At 37.6% G+C, this 26,492-nt stretch overlaps 1 protein-coding gene across 10 annotated transcripts in view; it reads left to right on the top strand.

Moving 5' to 3' along the window:
• LOC124119305 (nuclear hormone receptor HR96-like) overlaps nucleotides 1–26,492 on the top strand; it is a 259,199-nt gene that overhangs the window by 180,634 nt on the left and 52,073 nt on the right. The gene's annotated exons all lie outside the window — the stretch shown is intronic.

Genomic DNA, 26,492 nt, shown 5'->3' with positions numbered 1-26,492 from the left:
ATCTTAATGACTTTCACGATCTGTTTTCTTACAAGGCGTTGTTGCTATCAAGATGTCAACACTTTTGTCTGATGTATGACGTTTAAAAACTTGAAAATGTTTTATATATAAGAGTGTTGATGATTTCGTAATTATGTCCTGATTTTGTTATGCATTGAAGGTGTGAGATTAAATATAGTTATAAAAAGCGTTAGTGTTACAGGATAGCCAGAGTAACATTGTTGATAAGTTTTGATTCCATCGTAATGTGATTGTAGATTGCATGTATAAAACATATATTAATGTTTATCTGGATTCATTCCATCGATTTCCTTTGGTATTCACAATGATTGAGATTGTAATATACTTTTTGTTATTTGATAAATAAGTTGTTTCCCGGGAATTGGGTATAAAACTTCAGTTGTTTTGTAGGAATTGGGTATATAACATAAAGTGTTTTCAGGACTTGGAATATGACATATGGGAAACATAAAACATTATAGTTTTATTCTGATAATCTTATAGCTAGCTATCAACTTAAAACTACATCAGAATTAAGTCTATAAATGTTCAAGCTCATTTTGAATGTCAGTATGTTGAAAACTGTGTAACATGAAAAGCTGTCAGCTTATTTTATTTTCTGTAAGAAGAGGCCCATTATAAAATAGTTTGTTTGGGGTTTTAGAATGGTATGAATTATCTTTAGTATTTATAGTTTAGCAATATCTCGCATTTCTTATTTTCACATTGCGTTCACAACAGCTCTGCAAGACAAATTGTGTTAATTTTGTGGTTGCTATGTCGTAATCTCGGAGCTGATAAATCCATCGACAAATGAGAAATTGTAGACTTTGCTTATGCATGGTATATTTTTAGTGGTGTTAATACAAATTCTTCTTTTAAACCTGGTCTGAGTTTTTGAGGTTGTATAATCTTTTCATGCACGACATGTTTATTTGTTTAAATATTTCTCAATTACTAAACAGTTATTTCCTGTCTTAAGCATCGGTTTGAAATTTGACACTTATGAGGTATTTGCGAATTGGAACAGAACTGTTTCTTGGTATTATCAATTAATTATCTTAATCATGGTCTTAGAGTAGTATGGTGCCAATTACATGATATAATGATTCAGTGGCAATACTTTGTGATTATTCTTCGTTTTTATCATGAGAGACTGGTTTCTGGTGGCAAATCTCAGTTGATCAAGAACACTTTGATTTGAAGTCTTGTGTGAAGAAATAGATGGATGCTTTTCAATGATAATTTCCATGTTATAGATGTTCGGATACTTGATGTAAAGTATATTTAGTGGTTGTTACGTTTTGAACCATAAACACTTAGGATGAAATCAAATTTAATGTAAAAGCAATACAGATGCTTGTTAGGAATTGTAAGGCAGGGAAAGGTTGTTGACATTTTTATGACATGTTTTCACTGTCCTAGTCGCTCGTTAATAGCAGAAATGTGTTACCGCTTGGCGAGAATGTTTCTGGTTAGATTTAGGGAGATTGTTGTCGGTAGACTGTGAAAGGGTTTTATTGCCAGTAACATTTATGCTGTTGGATACAAGGTTATTTTTGAGACCTGGGAAACAGGTACTGTCGGGGATGATCGTAATAAATATCTCACCCCCACTGTCACCAACTGACATAACACTAAATGAAAACATATTGCAATTACCACTAAAAGGTGACGGAATTGATCTTTACATAAACCCTCTCTAAAACATTTTTCCACTATTTTATTCAGTGATAGTCAGGGGAAAGGGTCTGTATTTATCAGTCATTTAATACTGTAGTAGAGTGGGCAGGTCAGAGAGATGGGCAAAGTGTTGTTGATTAAATGATACTTTCAGGTCTGATGGTTTAGCAATCACTTGTAAAGTTGCTGACACAGTTATTTAGGGTCAAAGCAGTTTACGAAAATTTGTACTGTATTTATTTGTTGGAAGATAGTTTCTTATTTTCCTTGCTTTAGCATGCTGTGATGGGTATTCAGTTGTATTAAGTTCACTGTTAATTGAAAGTGTGTAGAAAAATGATGTGTATTAAGTTTTAAGGTTGATATTATTCCTGATAATTATGTTATTTATCAAATGTCTATTTGACATGTTTTATGTTTTATGCTTGTGTGAGTTGACATTTAGTATTGGCTGTGAAGGATATGCGATCGGCAGAAAAACCCATGAAATGTCTTTGACAGGTTAAGAGTGTTTAATGTGTTCAGCATTTAGCCATCATTCATCTTGTTGTCTTGTTGGATTTGTTTTGTTATTTTTTCATGCCAATGTATACTGTTAAGTTTTATTTCAAATGTCATCGGAATTCATGCTGGCAAGATGGATACTCTTGTGAAGAAATGGATTGAGTTTTTTTCTGTTTGGAAATTGATATTAAAAAAACAACAGATTAAAACAATTGGATTTTATGTTTTCTCAAGTAGGAATGAGGTCGTTTCTGTCGAGTATATCATGTGATCAAGACAGGGGGGATAACTCCTGGATTACTAATCTCTAGACAATTGTTTTTCTACAAGATTTTTGCACTTTCCACTTGGTATATTGCAGCGACTTAGTGTGGAAAATAAATCTCTGAAAACAAGGTCAACTGTTTGCTCTTAACGACTGAATTCAGTTGTCTTTAATTGACTTCAATGATTGTCTATTTCACTCAATTTGATAAAGGCGACTGGCGGAATTACCTTTTCTCCAGCTGAGATTTGGCATGTTGAGGAGGAGGGGGAATTGGTGGCAAATGCTTCCACACTGAAACTTCATTTCACGGACACCTCTCTTTTCGTTGGAGGTGCAAAGATTGAAACCATTTTCGTGAAATGTTAATGGTCACTGGGCCAACATGCAGCATCATTCCGTCAAGGGATATAGATTTTAGAGCCATCTCGGCCCACGTCGGTACAATTTATCCTCCATTCCGAAGAGTTATCTATGACCAAGCGCACTTGTAGGCCGAGGAGGACTACGCCGTTAAATTGATTCAATAACGATAATAATAAATTTCCTCACATTTTGTATAGAATGAATTCAGCAGAAGGAGTGAGTATGGAGAATATTATTATAAAGTAGCCACTTAACAACGCTAAAGGAACACAATTGATCTATCTTACTATCTATCAAGAGAGAGGACATTTGTGTGATTGTGTCTCTTGAGATGGCCAAACATTCTGGTTTTCATTCCGAGCTGTTATATTGGTGCGTAACACTTTACTTATCTACGAAAGTGTGGCTAAGTGGATTGTGTGCATAGCTTTGTATAAATGTCAATATCTCCTGGTATGACTTATGGGATTGGTTGGAGAAATCAAACGTACAGGATTTCACCAGTTGCTGTCTGACCTCTTCATGTCAGAACAGGATCAACTGTAGACAAGGTTGAAGTTAAGGGAGTATTTATGGATGTTAGATAAGTAACTCTGCATCAGACGGATCAGGGAGGATCAATGGTAAAACAGGAGACATGATCAAACTCTTATTATCTTTGACCTGTTAGGAAATATACTTAATAAACATCGGAGCTATTTAACAGTTTTCACAACATAATGAGTGAGTGAATGCAGTTTGACTCTCCTGTTAGCAATACTCCTGCCATATCACACCCTTTTTACAGAAGAGTATTACCTATGTGGAAGTTCGAAGAGATTTTTAACAAATTGAATTACCATCCCGTAACAAATGAGTCCAAATAGCATATTGATTATCACAGAATGTCTTCAAATATCAATTAATTTGATAAGAACCATTGTTGCGCTGGTATTGAGTAGTACTTTATGTCTGGTACTACAGATAAGGGACCTAGATTTGATGACCTACGTTATCAATGTTAACTTGCGTGGCAATAATGTGACAGTGTTTTCCACAAGTGAGTTGACGGAGTATGTAAAACACCTGGCCTTGTTTAGGTTTGTATCTGTAGTTGTGACAATATCAACGTGTGACAGAGCTGAGACAATAATATCACATGATATAGCATTAAGTGGTAGTGGCATCTACCTACTGGAGCTTCATACATTATGTTTACATAATACCTAGCTCTAAAAGTGCCAATAGTCACAGAAAATGTATATTGAAAATTGGACCAGTTCAATTGTCGGAGTACTGAGATTGTGGCAAGTGTAGGTGAAAGTGTTTTATAGTGTCTGAACATGCTGCCTGGATACATCAAGGATATTTATTTGATTTTGGGGGGAAGTTGACGTCTTTATGAAGATTGACGTGTGTTAGATCAATAGAAATGTGACATTATTGGTGGAAATGTCAGCTAAAGATATTCATTGTCAGAAATAGTGTGTGCCCTTCGACCAGCGTGTAACCATTTAGAAGAAGAGTGTCAATTGAAGGACAAGTGTGTGATTGTTAGATTGTGTGAAGCATGTGGGGCATATTTGATTTGTTGTGTTATTCAACCATTCTTATGTTAGAACTATATTCTATATTAATAAAGACGTGATAAACTGACCAAGAGGTGTTCTGTGCCCCTGAAATATACTTAAAATGAAATTTGAAGTAATATAGATCATGTTTTAATTATACTGCTAGAGAGAACTCCATTTAGGACAAATGGGTAGCATAGTTGGTAAGTGGTTGCTCATCATGCCGATGTGTGAAGCTAATTCTTGGGGTCTCAGAATAATATTGCTAGAAATATTCTTATAAGATACAGGAAACGCCATGCTCTTTCCGGACTGCTGATGACCACACAGACTCTTTGTTGATCTGTTACACTTCAACTTTTGTCTGATCCAGATCTGATTTAATATATATGTCTGATAAATGTAATAGAAAAGAGCTCAGATAATCGCTTCATTCCTGACTCTAATGAAATCTAGATTGGAATATGTCAGATATTTCTATTGCATTGTCCACGGGACAGGCTAGCTGAGTGTCCAAAATATTGTAGTTTTTCGCTGATTATGTTTCTAGGTTTGTCAGGACATTATTCATGCTGGTGGGTTTCACGAAAGTGGTAAACATCTGAGACCTGCATCACTTCCGGCTTTCCACCCACATTAAGCTGACATGCCGTGATATAACTGGAATACTCTTAACTCTTTCAACACCAGAAGCTTTTACTGCTGTGACACCAAGTTCCCAGATACTCTGGAGTGATACATAAAGCCTACATTTATCAAGGAAATTATCTGCTTTTAAAATATCTTTGTTACTCTGTGTGTTATGCACCTTTTCAAAGGTCTAGCCCTACTGTGAGTATAGCATTTTCAACTTAATTAAGTTTGTTTTAAATAAAAAATGTAAGTTGACACATTCATAACGTCCAGATTAAGCACCAAAGTAGCAAATATTTGATGATTTTGTGACATTGTAAGATTTCATAATACACGTATCCACTTACCTATTTCTTTTTTGTTGCCATTTTTTACTTAATAAGAAAATTATTTAAAAACAGAATTTACAATATTGTCTGTTATCAGCCATTTCTCGATAACAGCGGCTTTCCGCTCAGTAACATGAGAAAATACTGGGAAATGCCTCAATTTTCAAAGCTTCGTTAGAATAATACCTGGTTCGATTCCTTTGATGTTTGGCATCATGAGAAAGCTTACGACTTCAATAATATGACAGTCACGTCCCCTGGAGTATTTTTGTGACTGTAACATGTGACTTTATTGGATAGGAAATGGTTTCTTGGATTCTAATGACGCTTTCATGCTGAAATCTGCTACAAGGATCATGATTGGTCAAATTCAAGCACATGACCTTAGGCAACCAATCAAATTACTGCGATTGATACTTTCCTGTGTATGGTAAATTTCAGATTTAGATGAAAGGTTTTGGTTGTGTTGTTCTGAATGTTTTAGCCAGGAAGTTGTGGCTTTTGAACTTCCTGGATGTATCATACAAAGTTACGAGCTGTGACAAACATTTCTCTTGCATATATTTTGGCATTAAACATCGTGTCTGAACCAAGAAATCAAGGCAACAAAAGCCAAGATGTCATCTGACTTACATTACACGCAATTGCCCGAAAAGATGGAAATTTTGATGTAAGTTTGTCAAGTTTAAGATACCAGCCTGCAGTGTTGAAAGAGCTAATCTTTTTTTCAAACTCAGGGGTACAGACATTTGTCCTGTAGTTCAGTATTCTAAAAAATGGACATTTCTACGATCATTTTAACACTGTAGAAAATGGATCATTTGAGATGTTCTCTAAATTTCCCATTAAGTTGATGAAAGATGTAGTAGATAGTCTGTATTAGATGGGCCTTCATGGTGTATACTACCATGAATTTGGAAAATACTCGATTTTGATTGGTCAATCAGAGGTTTCAAATCAAAATAAACCTCCTCTGATTGAAATCAAACTCACTCACTGTTTAAAACTATGAATGGGAGCAGTGTGTGAAGACATTCTAAGTGCCCCTCCACCACGATAGGGCAGGAATATTGCATCTTAAATATTAATCTTCTTCAGTTTTGACCATTTTATGAAAATCAGACTGGAAATACTTCCAGATGCAAAAATGTTTGGATTTGAACCCAGGAATGAAGTATGCACCAACCCAGTGACCTCTTCAATGTTCGTTATGGATTAATTTATTCTTCAGAGTCAAGATATTTTTTTAAATGATGTAACATTGTTTAGGGTAAAGAGTATCCAACACACAACAATAGGCAGAATGTGGCCGTGACTTGTGGTCCGTTGTGAGATGAGTTGTCAAGTTCTCTCGGCAGGCGGCTATCAGGAATATCAACACTAGGTCTCAAGTACAATCATCTCTTACAATCATAAACATTCCATGGCCCTATCTGTACGCACCTACCAAACATCATGTGGACTGCTTCAAACGCTCCTACCCGGCAGCTGGGTTTTCATTAAATCTGCTCATTACTGCGGAGGCACACTGTATGTTGTGTTTACAAGATAATTATGATATGATGAACATATCCAGCCTCCTAAAAGCCACATTGCTGTTAAATGTGATGGTTTGTTATTTGAAGCTTGCCTTGAACAGCATACCTATCTTTCACGAGATATTAAAGAATACATTGATATGTGTGATTTATGGCCGAGCTTTTCAACATGTTCACCATTACCAAGTAGTCTGGGGGCACGATAAGAACGGAAGCATCGAATGTGTTGTGAAGTTTTTATGTAGGTGTTGTGATCTATTTATAACATTCAAGACAATTTGCTTTTTCTTTTCAAACTCAGGGGTATAGCCATTTGTCCTGTAGTTCAGTATTCTAAATAATGCACATTTCTACAATCATTTAACACTGTAAAAAATGGATCATTTCATGTTTTCTCTAAATTTCCCATTAAGTTGATGAAAGATGTAGTAGATAGTCTGTATTAGATGGGCCTTCATGATGTATACTACCATGAATTTGGAAAATACTCGATTTTGATTGTCACTCAGGGGTTTCAAATCACATAAACCTCCTCTCATTGGAACAGCTGATTTGATGGCCGCACCACAGCAGGAACTAATGTGTTAGAATGGTACTTCTTTCACAGACATTGTTGGTAGCCATATTTAAATAATTATATCTACAATTATAGGCTAAAAATGTGAAGTTGCTGTTTCTACAATATTCAAAGGATGTGTGGCAATACGTATGCAGAAAACATGATACAAATCTACAAACAAAATGTATTTCAAGTCTGAAGACAACAGAGCTTGTTATTTGGCGCTTTTCTATATACGAGTGTGATGTCACATCTTTTGCGTCACAATGAGCGGAATGACATCATAATAATGACATGCGGTGTGGAACGAAACCTTTGCACGGCTTTGTATGGAATAAACTACTTTTATGTCACTATGTACTCACTATTTACATAGTCCAAGTTAACAATTTCAAGATTAGCAAATGTTTGTAGACAGAAATGCCAGAAGTTCCCCTTCCCTATATTGATGTTCCTACCAATTATCGCTGGTTTCATGACTGACAAGGTTTTACTTTACTGATTACAGGTAAGTAGGTAGGTATATATGTAGGTAGGTATGCACAGGTATGTTGATGTGTGTAGATGTGGTTGCTCTGCTAAACATTCACATCATGTCAGTAAATAATGAACATGTAAATTTTCATAAATTTAAGTTTGCAGATATGTACCAATGTTTGCAGTATGTGCATGTGAATAGGCCTTAGGAGATGTTGTTGTTGAGATATATTGAAAACAGAGCCATTAATTTTAATGATGAATGGCTTTTTAGATGTTTTGTGACATAAGGTCTACATTCCAGAAGATGACGAAGCCAGTATGTTCTGTCAGCCTTGCACAGTTCTGCTCAGTGCATTGTGTTCGTTCATTGTGATCCTGGCCCAGTGTTCTCAGTCGTGGAAAATTTAGCATATTGTCGGGGTAAACTATGCGTGCAACTTGCACTTGTTACTGGAGCCTTACATCCCTACTGAGGACTGGGACGCTGATATATTTGTTGTTAAAGTAACTTGTAATATTTCCTTACTAATTTGACCTCCAATCTGTATTGGTTGGTCAACTCACTGGACAGAGTTACCTCCCTTAGCCATGCCTGGATCCAGATGGGGTTATATTCCAGATTCATCACCCCAGTTATGACCCTTGGATGTCAGGACCATACTGTGCTACTAGGTTCAACAGAATCAAGGTCATCTAAATAAAAGCACCCAAACCCTTTCCACATTCATAAGAAATATCTGCCAAAAGCATTGTTGATTGCCTGACTTGCTTGATTTGCCTACCTCACTCACTCACTCTCACTCACTCACTCACTCACTCACTCACTCACTCACTCACTGTAACTTGGTTAATCAAGATATTCTGTATGTACTCCAAAGATAACTGATTGCTGGACAAAGTGGTAAAATAATATTTTGGATCATTTCCGTTTTGATTATACAGATGTCTTGTGAATATATCAGTCAATAAACTTAAAGTAAGGATAAGATATGTGGATGAACAACTTCTTTGTTTCAATTAGGAGCAACGTTTGGGTGTGTGTTCTTACACTGTTATGAAGCAGGTGTGTTCATCCAATATATCTTATCCTTACTTAGTACTCCAACTTCAAAATGCCTCTCACAGGAGGAAATAAACTTCTGCAGTGTGTTCCTGTATTTTATTAGATGAGTATATATTTAAGGGGACATGTGTAAGCAGCCATATTGCCATTATCATTATTAGAGTTCAGTTAGTTCTGTCATAGTTCTATGAAACTCTTTGTATAGGCTCTTCAATTTCAAGTTCAAGTCTCTGAGATACATGCTCAAGAGGGGGTGTTCCCAAGAATATAATAGCCTGAATGTCTCCCTCATCTGTTTCATAATCCTTGTAATAACTTTCAATGCCTTGAGTTTAAAACTTGACAAAAACCTGCCAGCTAGGAGCCATGTTAAATATGTTCCTTTAGTAATGCATGGCAGGCTGATGATTAAATCTTCATGAGGTTTGTGTCAGCATGTAACCCTACTTCCAAACGTGGGACTTTTATTACCTGTTCATAAACATTAGGTTAGGGTAGAATATGCTTTTTCAGCTTGGAAATGAAAAGCCCTTTCTTTAAAACTTCTTGACGATGAAAATTAATATTTTGTACGTACAAACCATGTCCATTGAAATGTTTGCTAATATTTGAACAACACCAATAGTGAAAAGAAAATTCCTGAAGGAACAATGACAGCTGGCTGGTTTGAACCTAAATGAGGTCAATACTTGAACCCTGGCGATATGAGTCTCATGATCATCTGTAAAGGTCCCAGCTCTTTTCGGCAAAGATTTAGGCTCATGCTTCAGTGGTTTTCAGTCTTGCACGTTCTTCAAGGTGTGTGCCTGTTTGGAAAACAGGCTCATGTTGGTCGACTGTTATTGTTTTGTTTTTATTTTCATGGGAAGGCAGCATATACAGCTGAAAGAAATAATTACAGCATTAAAATATATGGTTTACTTGGTCGATATCTGTACAAACCCACTGTGCCACCCGGTTCAGTGGGGGAGGTGGTGAATGTGTGTGTTCAAACAGTGAGGGTCGGTTCTGTCACTACTATCTTTCATACTTTCACTCACTCAGGGTTAGGGTTATTCACTCACTCACTCACTCACTCACTCACTCACTCACTCACTCACTCACTTGACCCATGAAGATCTGGTCTTCAGCAACTCATGGGGTGGTCAGGGTTGCTGACATAGATGATGCACGTCATCATATTCCAAATGCGTAGATAGATGCTCATGATATCAGTCACTGGATTGTCTGGTCCAGACTGGATTATAGGTTGAATATTGCTGACTCACTCACTCTGGCAGTGTCTACATGGACAAGACTGATCTCAGGCTAATCTCCCAGGTGCAGCTGTATGAGTTTGAAAACTACAGTCGCAGTGATATCCTACAAATGTGGTCTCAGCCTCCAGGAGCGATGTGCAGACTTTGACAGACGTTACAGTGAGCGTAGTTAGCACAACTGCTAGTTTTCATATCACACATATCAACGTCATTTACCCTGGATCGTCATTTACCCTGGATCGCAGGAATTTTAAGATCTTGCATATCTTGTTTGCGATGAGATGTGGGTCTCTGGTTGGGAACAGTTGGGCAACTGCTCATTAACGCTGGCTCAGGTTTTGTTCTGCCGGCTGGGAAAGGCAGAGTCCTGTCAGGAATGTTCACAAGTGATTATTTTGAGATAACGTTACAAATGAGATATACTAAGTTGATTCTACATGCGCAGTGAAACTTTGAAAATATCATAAAATTCTGAATTATCTGAATTGTAACATATCAGAATGTATATATATATATATTAACTCAATAGCTCTCTCAGTACTCACCTCATGCAGGGGTAAATAGTCGCCCTGAACCATCGATACAAACAATAAAGAAGTTGTTATCCATCAAATTTCATGTCTTTGAGAAATTTTGTCCGAAATGATTAAAATAGTTGCCAGGTGCTTGTTTCATGCCTGCAAGAAATTATGTCCAAATTAATTTTAAAAGTTGCCAGGTACATAAAGTGTTTTGTGAGGTTACTTTGACTTTCATATTTGTATTTATGATTAAAGATAAGGTATGAAATCTATTGCAGGAGCATTCCCATTAGGAACAGATGCATCATGGGAAAGTCATAATCGCAAACACGCACGCACGCATGCACATGCACATGCACAACTACAGGCACAGAGCATTGACATATTATAATATCATTTCTATTCCATAGTAAACAGTGATTACTACTGAGTTGTGATACATGGTGAGAATAGTGTGAGGTTGTTCATGGATGTGACTTGATACATGGTGAGAATAGTGTGAGGTTGTTCATGGATGGGACTTGATACATGGTGAGAATAGTGTGAGGTTGTTCATGGATGTGACTTGATACATGGTGAGAATAGTGTGAGGTTGTTCATGGATGTGACTTGATACATGGTGAGAATAGTGTGAGGTTGTTCATGGATGTGACTTGATACATGGTGAGAATAGTGTGAGGTTGTTCATGGATGGGACTTGATACATGGTGAGAATAGTGTGAGGTTGTTCATGGATGTGACTTGATACATGGTGAGAATAGTGTGAGGTTGTTCATGGATGTGACTTGATACATGGTGAGAATAGTGTGAGGTTGTTCATGGATGGGACTTTTGTGTAAAACTCAGCACTTGGCAAGTTTCCAGCTCTATGCTTGTTTCCCAGTGGTTGACATTATGAGCCATCAGGGGAACAATGACACGCAATGAACTAAGTCACTGAGCCTGACCACCAATCCATTAAGTCACCGAGCCTGACACGCAATGAACCAAGTCACCGAGCCTGACCACCAGTCCATTAAGTCACCGAGCCTGACACGCAATGAACTAAGTCACTGAGCCTGACCACCAATCCATTAAGTCACTGAGCCTGACCACCAATCCATTAAGTCACCTCTAACAAGCAGAAAGTTTCTGGGAATGTCAAGTTTGAATAGATTCTCAACACCCTGTGCTGGTGATAGGCAAACTAACATCTAATCACTGAAATGAACATATGTTACAAAAAAAGTACAGTTGCTAAATTATAGTTATAAAATATAATAAAAAGGAGCACAGAGACTTTCTTCTGAAAGTTGTTGTTGACCTGTTCAAAAGCGGATGTTTGATTGCAATTGTCTGTACAAAAGTCAACACTTGCTCTTTCCGTTGTGTGGTTAGATGATGGAACTTTCTTATTTTCAGATTTCTTGTAGACAATACAGATTCACAGCCAGACATTGATGTGACATTTCATGTTAACTGTGTTAATGTTATTTCGCTGTGTGAACTTGATGCTCAGACATGTTTATGTTGTTATTTCTTAAAATATATTAAAAGTTGTATGTCAACACTTCTTTTTACCTTTTCATATCTCATAATTTAGAACATTTCTCAACACAACTTTCATCATTTTTTCAATCTTTTTTAAGAAGTAGTCTCTATTCTAGGAAACATACAGTATGCCATTTCTTCAATTGCATTTGTGATCTGAAAGGGTAGAATGTGTGACAAAACACCTCTCACAGACAACCACTGCAGTCATGGAGACGGCGATCATTTGTTAAGGGAGGCAACTCTGATGAGCCTGATAAAGAGATTTATGAGGGATTTTATGTCTCACCACCAAGTTTGATAGTCAGACAACCCGTGTGCCCTTGTAGGTATTTGAGTGCTGTCTGTAAGTAATAGTTAGATAACAGTATTCTCACTTTATGCAACAGGTGTAATACATTTGGGATTTTCAACAGAAGATTACAATGAGGTGCCGTACCAGAGCTTTCCCTTCACTTACAGAAGTAGGGGTTCGGGGGACCCCATTAATTCATTTCAAGGTCCTGGCAGGCAACACAAGGGTCCTGTAAAGTAATGAAATGGTGTGGTGTACTGTATGTTTATATAATTACTTTAGAGCCTGGACTGAATCAATGATCATGTGGACATTGGTCATGATTGATGGATGAAATAACAGACATCCATCACTTCTCGTGATGAACTGTAGGTACAAAGTATTGTGTGTTCCTCGGGACACAGTACCGGTATATTGTTTTTTTGCATCCATTCTCAACATTTGTGTGTTGCGTGACACCCTGATACTTGATGTGTAGCGGTACATAGGTCCCTGTATCACGGTGCTGTGGTAGATTCTTTAATGGCAGTTTTAGCCATTGTTCAGCATCTGACGTTGTTTTTATTGTTAACGATAAAGTAAAAATTTGCAGCTGGAAACAAAACTGACTTCAATGTTTGTTTGTTTGTTTGTTTGTGAATGTCTCATGTGTTTGGGTAAAATCTCTAACCTTCATTGTAAAAACATTAATTTGCACAAGGGAACTTGGTGTACACCTGTTTATCACAAGGACTGACTTTGAGAGATGTGAACGCTTGCCATGTTGCTAAAAATATTACAAACTTCAATTTATCTGCCAGTTGGAAATTTATAAAATTGGATTTTTATCAGGAATTACTCTGCCATTTGTGAATTTAATCATGTGAAGTTAGGAATTTAATTCCTTTTACATCACTCGTTTCAAATTTGCTGATGGCGAGTGACGATAAACCTGTCGTCCAAAATGAAACACTGGTTCTGTCTGGAGGGAAGTTTGCTGGGCTGCATGGAATGACATCGCACTGAGAACAGCCTTCATTGGATAAATGGCATATTAGAGATAGGCCTCGAGAAAATAAAATATTTTGTCTTGCTCACTCCTACCAAAGTCCATCTGTTATGCGTTACTGTGACACTGAACTGTATTTTCATTTTGTTAGATAATTAATTTATTTTTTTGTGACATTTGAAATGGGATAAGAATGTTTTAGATAATTCATTATCTGCTTCACCAAATGAGACATTTTTACTAAAAATATTGTAATGTGATTAATCTGCTCTTGTTAATTTTGTTTTTATCCTGTTTAGGCTTTTTTTTTTAATTAGTTGGTTTACAGATCTTTCACCCAAAAATTCAGTTCCACAGGGGAAAATAAAATTATTATTGTTAAAATTTGACATGATTTTTTAGGTTGGTTTATGAATTCTGTCTGGTCGAGGGGTGGGGAAGATCCTGACATGACAAAAACCTTTATTTGACATATTTGGCCCTTTAAAACACAGTCTTCACTGTGTACTGCATTTATTTTCTGTCCTGCATATAAGTTTTAATTGCATTTTAAAATACAAAGGAGGTGTGAGAAAGGCAATATTTTGGTGGCAAATCATTTTGTTATTGCGCTGCAAGATTCTACAAAACTTCTTCTTTTTTTTCTCCTTTTAATTCTTTATTCGGGTTGCTGGTGATAACCAATTTTCAAAAAATTATTATTATTTATATAATTTTTTCCATTTTCTCAGTATTTTGGGTTGACAGATACGTAAACAAAATTTTAAAAAAGGCTTAGGACATGGCTGAGTTTTTTTCAGCTCAGTAACTTCAGAAAATGCGTGATTTCATAAAAAACATGAACATGCCAAAATGTCAATTTACAAATCAATAGCGTGTGTGTCCACCTCTGGTTGTGATGCAAGCAACACATCTTCGTCTCATGGAATGGACCAGGTGTCGCACAAGTCCAAAGTATGCTGGAGCATGTTTCGAAGTTCCTGGAGTGTCAGTGGAACACGTGGTTGATGTCAAAGGTGCCGATCCATCTCATCCCAAATGTGCTCGATTGGTGAGAGATCAGGGGAGTGAGCCGACCAGGGGATGACATTCATGTTGTTTTGTTGAAGAGAATCCTGAACAAGTCGAGCAATATGAGGCCTGGCGTTGCCACCCCAGAACCAATCTTCTTCCATGACCCAATGATTGACGTAACGTTCAAATCGACGTTGGTACACACGAATCCGTCCATCGCTGTGGCTGAGGTGAAAACGAGACCTGTCAGTGAATAGAACTTGTCCACACTTCATGGCCGCCAAGCGTAGATGCTGTCTGCACCACTGTAGACGTGCTTGACGGTGGTTTCCTGTCAAAATGGGACGTCTGGCGGGTCTTCTGGCGACAATCCCTGCACATCTGAGGTGACGACGTACGGTTAGTGAAGATATTTGTCAATGGCCAGGGATGCTTCTTGCAGTCACTGTTGCTGGCTGGAATCGATTTCATAGGTGTGTTGTTCGAATCCAGTTGTCTTGTCGATTATTGGTTACACGTGGCCTGCTACTCCGAGGATGGTCTCTGACTGCATTCGTCTGTTGCCAATGTTGCCATAAACACCAAATGGTGTTTCTGTGGACGTTAAATTGTCTTGCAACATCACCTCGACTCGATCCTGCTTCAAGCATGCCAATGGCTCGCAGACACTTATTTTCGGACAGGCATGGCATTTCGTAATGTTGAATAATTGCGTAATTTTGTTGTTTTTCTGAGTGGTTGTTGTCAGCACGATGCTAAACAATGCATATGGAATCCCGTTAACTCACATGTTTTTATACCAATTCTTGGGTAGTGAAATGCATGGGGCTTGCATAAAAGTCAACTTTTGCATGGAATGCATGCTTTTCTGTAGCAGTTGTGTTTTTGTGACTTGATTCCATACATGTACTACAATATTGAAAACCAAACTTTACATGTTTGAAAAATACACTAAAATATTGGTGTCACATGAACTTTTGTTGTTAAGTATATGTTGACACACTTCTCGATTAAAATTTTGAAAACTGAACACACATTCCGGAAGGTCTAATATATGGTTGAGATTGTGAGGCAGTGCTTCCCACATATTGTGCAACGCCTCCTCTGTTCAAATGTTTATCTCACGGAAGTGAGAGATAGATGATAATTTTGACGGAATCAGTCATACAGGCTGTAACTGTCGTTTGGAATACACCGTGTTAACGTTTTCGAGGTTGCATGATTAGAAAACACACCCCGTAATGGGATGTCCTCAGATCTTTGTTTAGCGATAGCGAGAACTAAGATCTGATTTTAATGATATTGTGATATAACTGGAATATTGTTCAAAGCAGTGTTGAACCCAACTCACTCACTCACTCTTTGATCAATACTGATATTTACTTGTATCTATGAACCTATCTTGTTCTGAAAGAGATGTCTGTCAGTCTGTCTGCTTGATTGTGCTAGTCTTGACTGATGCCAGTTTTATAGTGGTAGCCCACGGATATACCATGCTGCAGTTAAACATGGATACCCCACCCAGGCAGGTGTACCGACTCCGAAACGACATGACCCCTAAATGCCGAGCGCCAAGCAGGGTATCAACAAGTTACATCTTTTAACATCTTTTGGTATGACACGGCTTGGGTTGGAACCACTGACCTTCTGGTCTCCAGGCAGGTGCTGTATCCACTAGACCACGGAGGTGGTCATTCACATGGAAATCATCCATAATGTGACAGCAATGTCAAGTTGCAAAAAATAAAATTGATCCTATTTTTATGGCTCTGTTAAAACATTTATATTTCATCTGTTATTTGAGAAGGGGTGGCCCATGTGCAAAATCATGTTCTGCTGGAAGCACTCATTAAATCTCTGACAACAGTCGTTAGTCAGTTTGATTGGTTTTGTTCTTGAATGTCATTGGTCAAAATAGTCTTGAGAAATATGTTTGACTGAGTAGTAGTAGTTGCTATAGATAGATGTCTTTGAGGTAAAATGTCACAGACAATAGAATGGAATGTTTGTGATGAAATGAGCAGTATGACCATGTCAATATGGACATTTAACCAAATGATTTTTTTGTCTGTGAATATTAGAAAACTCTCATTCCATCTCATATTTATCCATTTGTTCAGAGAGAGGATTCTTGTACCAGAAAACAAAAGAAACTTTCACAAGTTTGAGATTGAAATCTATCTAAGTTCTGCCATCAGGACTCGAAGTAGCAAAGTAAACAGTGGTGATTAACACCAGCGGATATGTTTTAAACAACTTTGAAATCCCGGCTTGAGTAATCACAAGTTAAGCCTGAGTATCCCCCTCACGGTCTAGCTCATATTAGATAACCATTTGAGATATTTTCTTGGTAATTGAAGACTGATATGGTTACGAGTGCCCTTTTAATTTCCGCCTGCTATTATTGCATTCCAAACTCCTGGGCAACCTTTCCAAAATGTTAGCGGGAAATCTCCCAATCTTCTCTTGTTCATCTTTACCATCGTCTCTAACTGGTGAGATTGAAGCATGTGGATGTTGTTGGTTGAGTTGGCAAGTGAACGCACATGTGTTTTATAAACCTTCTCAGCCTTTTACCTACACTCTTACCTATAAATGCCAAGCCTAATCCAGAGGAAGTACACCACCTGGGAAATATCAAAGATACACAAAGATAATCACTGGATTTGTAATTTGGTTCTGTTTTCCAAATTACTGAAAACTGAAACATTTGATTTTATCAAGCAATATTTGCAAATTTTACAACTTCACAAATAAAATATATATTTCAGGTTTAGCACATCATCTTTGAAACTATTCACTAAAATTAAGTTAGCTTATGTACTGTTTTTTTTGTGTGTAAATGTGCTATTGGGGGTCCTGTTATTTTCAAAAGGGAGGCAACTGCAGTTGTTTAAGGTAGAGTTGTCTGCTCTTGGACCACAAGTGTGAAGACTCACCACTGCCTACTGTTAGGGCAAAGTTTTGTTTGGATATATTGTAACACCTATCACATGTTGAACTGCTGACAATGAGGGTGTCTTCCCTCAGCTCTTTTGGTGTTGATATTGTTCGGGAAAGTTTGTACGTATCACTGTATTCTACAGAGACAGATTGGTATTCACATGCTCAACATTATTTGTCTGATTTAGCAAATTGTGCAAACTGTTTTTTAGATTTATTTGTTGATATTGTTCGGGAAAGTTTGTACGTATCACTGTATTCTACAGAGACAGATTGGTATTCACATGCTCAACATTATTTGTCTGATTTAGCAAATTGTGCAAACTGTTTTTTAGATTTATTCCTCATAAATGCAAAAAATATTGAAGTCAATTCTTATAAATAAATATTCCAATTATTATATGTCCAATGATAACTTCACTGACAGCTTACTTGAACATTAACACACAAGAAACTGTAGGTAACAACATACAATCTGTGCCATCACTCAGCACAGTAATGGAACACAAGCCCTGTCGATTACATTATCAACCAATCAGGAAATAGTAGTCCATAAGGGGGTGTGGCCTGATTTTTTTCTCGGTTTTATGGAAGCATACATTTTTAAAATTTGCTTGGTTAGACTGTCACTTGCAGTTTATTTATTTTAATTTGAATAATTTCACAAAAGAAAACATCTGGTTAAAATGCGAAAAGTGAATGTTCTAAAAAATAGGATTATTTCATCACCATACTTCTTGAATGCAAATACAGCAATGTTTACTGACAAATGACTGATGACAGAAATAGATCATGCTTTCCAGTGTCAAAGAAGTGTTGTTTTTCATTGTAATGGGTGTCCGAGCCAGTGAAAAATGCCATTAAGAAGGTTAAAAGTCTCTTGCTGATTAGCTCTAAGCTGCAAGGGAACATCAGCTCCCCTAAATGTTTTTGGCGGGTTACCAGTATGAATTGAACAATGGCTATGGCCCCATGCCACAGTGTTATGTGTGTGCTTCAAGCCATTTTGTGTCGCCTTAGAAACCCCGAACTCCCAGTCTGGAGTTGCATCGTTAAGAGTGTGGACCCCTCTCTCATTGTGATAAAAGACTATAAGGTTGTCTTAACTGTCGTAGGGATTTCTCCAATACTGAATAAATGTTTGGACACCTTCAGTTGTGATATAGAGACTCAGGTTAAATGTATTCTACGCGTGAGGGTTGTCGCTATACTGAGCGGTTGGGGGACAATCAGTGTAGGGCTGTGAAAGGTCTGCACTCCGTGAACCTGCCCGTGGTCACATATTGGTCCCTGCTACTTAGATATGCCATTGTCTGCCTTCTATCCACTGTTTGCTCATAGTTTTGACTGGGAGACTATGAAGAAATCTCCCTCTTTCAAAGCGAAATAGTGTATTTATGAAGCCTTAATTTGGTGTTATGCAAACTCAATGTTGAATGCAGCAAGAGCTACGTCTTTGAAACAACCAGTAAAGTCTGTGTAATGTGTTTAGCCACTAGCATTCTTGTTCACCCCTTAACCCGGTATTTAAAAGAACGAATGAATTAGATAATGAATTTTTCTCTCTCAGCGATAATGCTTCTCAGCCTTTGAGTAAAGTTTTATTGTAAAGATTTTCAAGTTGTACCGACGTCGCAGATTTAAAACATTTACAAGCATGGTTTTTTTTCTTGTTTAAAAAATTCAATTCAGACTTCTGGACAAATCCGTATCTGGTCTTTGGAAACATTTTCGTTTGTAACCAAGTATTTTCCATTGTGATTTTAGCCTTTTTATAACATTAATTATGAAAAATATGCTGTAGGTACATTACTGGTCATTGAAAATGCTGATTGGCAGGAACAAGCTTGTGTGTTGTCAACCAGAAATGGAACAGTATGGCTTTGAAAAAAATTTTGGTTTGTTTGGAATTTTAGTTTTGAAAATGAGTAAACTTGTGAGAAAAAGATTCAGCCTTTTAAACTGGGATTGATTAAGCAGGATTGATTAAGACGTAAGCATTGTCTTGACAATGAAATCGAGACTGGTCAAGTTTGATTTTACCAGTAGAATCTAATGTCTAAATGGAAATACAGAAATGGGTAACAATAAAGAAAGTATGAATTGTTGAAAAAGATATGCTGACAATTTATCATTAAGATTAAAAATAATTATTTAACAGTTTGAAGTGCTCATAACATACTCATACGGCCTTCATATTTCCGGCACTGCGAAGAGTGAAAATTAATAAACTTGTGTACACGTCAAAGTGGTTTCTCATTCATGCGTGAAATCCATTTGTATGCAGTATACACTGTCACACTTATGTAAGGCCAAAATGTTGATAATCACACTTTACTTGTTTCCAGAAAGCAATCTGTCACTTTTGACATCTAGTTATGTAGGCAGTCCGAATAACTGTACTTGGGAGCCAAGCCCTTGTCTCACCTTGCTTAGGTACCCACAGCTTAACACTTTATAAAAACCTGCTGAATATTTTCATTGTACGAAGAATGGCAACCTAAGCACCAAGTGACTCTGTCAGCCAGTTCTGGCCAAGTTGTAACAGATTCTATGTTACACTACTATGTTTTTTGTCACAACATTACAGTATTATGTTCGTATCCCGCTTTGAATGCTCCCTCGGTATTGTTGTAGCTCAGCCATTGGGCGCAGATTGCCAGGTCAACGGTTTTGTACCTTGACTTGGGCCTCAATGTTTCTCTGACCTGAAGCTATGTGTTTAAGTTCCAGTCTGAAAGTTACAACTTGGGGGATATATGATCGTATGTCCTACCCAGTGGATCATGAGAATCGTGAGCTCTGCGTTTGCCTTGGGTGGAAGAATTGTTACAGAGTCTATTAATAATTGGTACAAATCTGGCAATTTACATATTGTCTTTTTGAATTTCTTTTTGTTCATCTGTTCATTATGACCTTATGTATTCATGTGTTTATTTGGCCATCCTTTAGAGGAAATTTGAAAATCTGTGGAAGTTCTGAGTGATCAAAATAGGATTTCCTTTCCGTCACACTTTTCCAAGAATAGCGGGTTCTAGTGTACGTGAAATGCATGGTGAGAAAAACCTTGTTCTGTGATACTGATGTTTGAAGCGGTCTTCTCTTTGACCTAGCAGCCTGGTAATACATACCTGATTGTGTACCTTCTGAATACTATATACACAGGACTTTCATAAAAAAACACATATCTTTCACCTTGAAAATCCTAGCGTAATATGAAACCCTTTTAAGTGTTTACCATATGCATAAAGTGCCTTTCAGCAATATCACAGTTTTGCATTTTACTGTCCTCACCAAAACCACATCTTTGTCGATAACCTGTTGAGCGTGGAGTAGTGGTACTGAATTTCATGTATTAACTGATCAAGCTTAGAGTAGTTGTACCGTATTTCATGTATTAACTGATCAAGCTTAGAGTAGTTGTACCGTATTTCATGTATTAACTGATCAAGCTTAGAGTAGTTGTACCGTATTTCATGTATTAACTGGGCAGGGAAAAGACAGGTTTTTAATGTAGACTGGTATAAAACAGTATCTGGTATGAAACAGTATCGAGTATGAAACAGTATCGAGTATGAAACAGTATCAGGTATGAAACAGTATCGGGTATGAAACAGTATCGCGTATGAAACAGTATCGAGTATGAAACAGTATCGAGTATAAAACAGTATCGAGTATGAAACAGTATCGAGTATGAAACAGTATCATTTCCCTGTTAGTGTTTTCATAAGGTTATGGTTTGAAATAAGTCATCAGGATAGAAACATAGATATAGATATGTGTTGTCTTAATATGGGACATTTTAATTATTTGTCAAGACAAATTGTTTTGTGGCCTCTTTTGTCCTGCTTTCTTGTTTTGTCCTGCTTTCTCGTGTTTTGTCCTGCTTTCTCATGTTTGGTCCTGCTTTCTCATGTTTTGTCCTGTTTTTCAGAACATTTATCGCCTGAAGTTAATTTACTAGGTGTTGAAAATCATTTGTTGTTTTTTATAGATCAGATCTCCCATTCTATTTTATGCAATGCACTAGATTGACTTACCACCTTTGCTGGTGATGATGAAACCCTACCTTGTGGAAAGACTGGATGTATTTAATGATGAGTTTTTGCTTAGTTTTGTCACTATATCAAACATTGAGAAATCAGGTAAAGTTAAATTTTGTCAGATGGAATACCATTAACCCCCAACCCCTAAACTTAAGGAAGTAAGATTTTTATCAGACACCCAATATTTGAACTGGTCCCTTATTAGAAGAGAGTGCTTAAAGCAAGCACCAAACAACAACCCAATATATTTTGACAAAATAATTGAATGTCCTTTATTTGGTCAAATATGGTAATTGATTTCATTTGGTATGTTACTTTTAAGCAAACCTACAAGACCAGTATAGGATAATATAGACATTGCCCATTATCAGCTCGATAGGAAGACAATGCATGGTTAAATCTGCTGTCTCAGCTCAGCAGGCTTGGACACTGGGGCATGTTAGTCCCTGAGTCAGTCGGTGACTACAAGGTCGCTCAGTGCATGTCTTTCAACTGCAGTTAACAGTTGCTGTACAATTTCAGTCAGCCATAACAGTTTGGTAGTCAGTGAGCATGTTAAAATATTTTTGTTACTTTTGTCTATTTTCATTGAGTGATGCATTGCAGTATTGATGTGGGGGCTTGTTTTCTGTTCCTTGCCACAGGGACCTGGTCCTGATGGCGTACATTACTGGCAGTTCTACTGCAGGTGCTGTTTACACAACATATGGGTGGAGTTATGTTGTTTTCATGCGATAATTAAGAGAGATCATTTTTATTGTACATATGAGATGGGTACCATTAGTTAAGACATTTCGAAAAGCATAGTTGCTTGGGCTGCTTGTTGTAAGAGGCGACTAACAGGATTGGGTGCTCAGGTTCGCTGACTTGGTGGATGCATATCATCATATCCCAATTGCGTGGATCGATGCTCATGATGTCAATCACTGGATTGTCTGGTCCAGATTTGATTATTTACAGGGCGCTCTACATTGTCAGTGCTTGCTACCTTGTCAGTGTTTGCTACATTGTCAGTGCTTGCTACATTGTCAGTGTTTGCTACATTGTCAGTGCTTGCTACCTTGTCAGTGTTTGCTACATTGTCAGTGCTTGCTACATTGTCAGTGCTTGCTACATTGTCAGTGTTTGCTACATTGTCAGTGTTTGCTACATTTTCAGTGCATTGTCAGTGTTTGCTACATTTTCAGTACTTGCTACCTTGTCAGTGTTTGCTACATTGTCAGTACTTGCTACATTTTCAGTACTTGCTACATTGTCAGTGTTTGCTACATTGTCAGTGTTTGTTACATTGTCAGTGTTTGCTACATTGTCAGTGCTTGCTACATTGTCAGTGTTTGCTACATTGTCAGTGTTTGTTACATTTTCAGTGCATTGTCAGTGTTTGCTACATTGTCAGTGTTTGCTACATTGTCAGTGTTTGCTACATTGTCAGTACTTGCTACATTGTCAGTGTTTGCTACATTGTCAGTGTTTGCTACATTGTCAGTGTTTGCTACATTGTCAGTGCTTGCTACATTGTCAGTGCTTGCTACATTGTCAGTGTTTGCTACATTGTCAGTGTTTGCTACATTGTCAGTACTTGCTACATTGTCAGTGTTTGCTACATTGTCAGTGTTTGCTACATTGTCAGTGTTTGCTACATTGTCAGTGTTTGCTACATTGTCAGTACTTGCTACATTGTCAGTGCTTGCTACATTGTCAGTACTTGCTACCTTGTCAGTGTTTGCTACATTTTCAGTGTTTGCTACATTTTCAGTGCATTGTCAGTGTTTGCTACCTTGTCAGTACTTGCTACCTTGTCAGTACTTGCTACATTGTCAGTGCTTGCTACATTGTCAGTGTTTGCTACATTGTCAGTGTTTGCTACCTTGTCAGTACTTGCTACCTTGTCAGTACTTGCTACATTGTCAGTACTTGCTACCTTGTCAGTACTTGCTACCTTGTCAGTACTTGCTACATTGTCAGTACTTGCTACCTTGTCAGTACTTGCTACATTGTCAGTGTTTGCTACATTGTCAGTGTTTGCTACATTGTCAGTGCTTGCTACATTGTCAGTGTTTGCTACATTGTCAGTGTTTGCTACATTGTCAGTACTTGCTACAATGTCAGTGCTTGCTACGTTGTCAGTGTTTGCTACATTGTCAGTGTTTGCTACATTGTCAGTGTTTGCTACATTGTCAGTACTTGCTACATTGTCAGTGTTTGCTACATTGTCAGTGTTTGCTACCTTGTCAGTGTTTGCTACATTGTCAGTGTTTGCTACATTGTCAGTGTTTGCTACATTGTCAGTGTTTGCTACATTGTCAGTGCTTGCTACATTGTCAGTGTTTGCTACATTGTCAGTGTTTGCTACATTGTCAGTGTTTGCTACATTGTCAGTACTTGCTACAATGTCAGTGCTTGCTACGTTGTCAGTGTTTGCTACATTGTCAGTGTTTGCTACATTGTCAGTGTTTGCTACATTGTCAGTACTTGCTACATTGTCAGTGTTTGCTACATTGTCAGTGTTTGCTACCTTGTCAGTGTTTGCTACATTGTCAGTGTTTGCTACATTGTCAGTGTTTGCTACATTGTCAGTGCTTGCTACATTGTCAGTGCTTGCTACATTGTCAGTGTTTGCTACATTGTCAGTGTTTGCTACATTGTCAGTACTTGCTACATTGTCAGTGTTTGCTACATTGTCAGTGTTTGCTACATTGTCAGTGTTTGCTACATTGTCAGTGTTTGCTACATTGTCAGTACTTGCTACATTGTCAGTGCTTGCTACATTGTCAGTACTTGCTACCTTGTCAGTGTTTGCTACATTTTCAGTGTTTGCTACATTTTCAGTGCATTGTCAGTGTTTGCTACCTTGTCAGTGTTTGCTACATTGTCAGTGTTTGCTACATTGTCAGTGTTTGCTACATTGTCAGTGTTTGCTACATTGTCAGTACTTGCTACATTGTCAGTGTTTGCTACATTGTCAGTGTTTGCTACATTGTCAGTGTTTGCTACATTGTCAGTGCTTGCTACATTGTCAGTGCTTGCTACATTGTCAGTGTTTGCTACATTGTCAGTGTTTGCTACATTGTCAGTACTTGCTACATTGTCAGTGTTTGCTACATTGTCAGTGTTTGCTACATTGTCAGTGTTTGCTACATTGTCAGTGTTTGCTACATTGTCAGTACTTGCTACATTGTCAGTGCTTGCTACATTGTCAGTACTTGCTACCTTGTCAGTGTTTGCTACATTTTCAGTGTTTGCTACATTTTCAGTGCATTGTCAGTGTTTGCTACCTTGTCAGTACTTGCTACCTTGTCAGTACTTGCTACATTGTCAGTGCTTGCTACATTGTCAGTGTTTGCTACATTGTCAGTGTTTGCTACCTTGTCAGTACTTGCTACCTTGTCAGTACTTGCTACATTGTCAGTACTTGCTACCTTGTCAGTACTTGCTACATTGTCAGTGTTTGCTACATTGTCAGTGTTTGCTACATTGTCAGTGCTTGCTACATTGTCAGTGTTTGCTACATTGTCAGTGTTTGCTACATTGTCAGTGTTTGCTACATTGTCAGTGTTTGCTACATTGTCAGTGTTTGCTACATTGTCAGTACTTGCTACAATGTCAGTGCTTGCTACGTTGTCAGTGTTTGCTACATTGTCAGTGTTTGCTACATTGTCAGTGTTTGCTACATTGTCAGTACTTGCTACATTGTCAGTGTTTGCTACATTGTCAGTGTTTGCTACCTTGTCAGTGTTTGCTACATTGTCAGTGTTTGCTACATTGTCAGTGTTTGCTACATTGTCAGTGCTTGCTACATTGTCAGTGTTTGCTACATTGTCAGTGTTTGCTACATTGTCAGTGTTTGCTACATTGTCAGTGTTTGCTACATTGTCAGTACTTGCTACAATGTCAGTGCTTGCTACGTTGTCAGTGTTTGCTACATTGTCAGTGTTTGCTACATTGTCAGTGTTTGCTACATTGTCAGTACTTGCTACATTGTCAGTGTTTGCTACATTGTCAGTGTTTGCTACCTTGTCAGTGTTTGCTACATTGTCAGTGTTTGCTACATTGTCAGTGTTTGCTACATTGTCAGTGTTTGCTACATTGTCAGTACTTGCTACATTGTCAGTGTTTGCTACATTGTCAGTACTTGCTACATTGTCAGTGTTTGCTACATTGTCAGTGTTTGCTACATTGTCAGTACTTGCTACATTGTCAGTGTTTGCTACATTGTCAGTGTTTGTTACATTGTCAGTGTTTGCTACATTGTCAGTGTTTGCTACATTGTCAGTGTTTGCTACATTGTCAGTACTTGCTACCTTGTCAGTGGTTGCTACATTGTCAGTGCTTGCTACCTTGTCAGTACTTGCTACATTGTAAGTGCTTGCTACATTGTCAGTGTTTGCTGCTTTGTCAGTGCTTGCTACAATGTCAGTGCTTGCTACAATGTCAGTGCTTGAGGCATTGTCAGTGCTTGCTATTAGTATATATTGATATATATATATTAGTTCGTCTGGTGGCGACATTGCTGCAGGGAGGCAAAGTAGTTATAATATTGTTTACAGAGCTTAATGCCAAATTACCCACTCAGTTATATTGTGATGATTGCGCTTTGCCACTCTATGTTCTGACCTTTTAGGCTGTCTTTCATGTACCACCTATTATCCATTTCATGTTCAACATGCTGATGTTATTACTATTGCTAAATAAAAATTCCCATAAAGAAAGAGACATAAAGTTTTAAAGTTTTGGAAACTGATATCATGGTATGTTATGTATCATGTATTTCTGTCATCACAACATTAGATGTAATGGTAATATAAGTAAAGACTGGCTAATGAGTCTAGCTTTTTTATATTTTCGAGTCAAACTGACTTTGTCTGACAGTTGTAAGACATGTTCCATCAAACAGTTACAAACATTTGATCTGTGGTTGACCTCATT

Source organism: Haliotis rufescens, unplaced genomic scaffold, assembly GCF_023055435.1.
Source record: "Haliotis rufescens isolate VD_foot unplaced genomic scaffold, xgHalRufe1.0.p SCAF_27, whole genome shotgun sequence".
NCBI lineage: Eukaryota > Metazoa > Mollusca > Gastropoda > Lepetellida > Haliotidae > Haliotis > Haliotis rufescens.
This window is presented reverse-complemented; position numbering and strand designations above follow the sequence as displayed.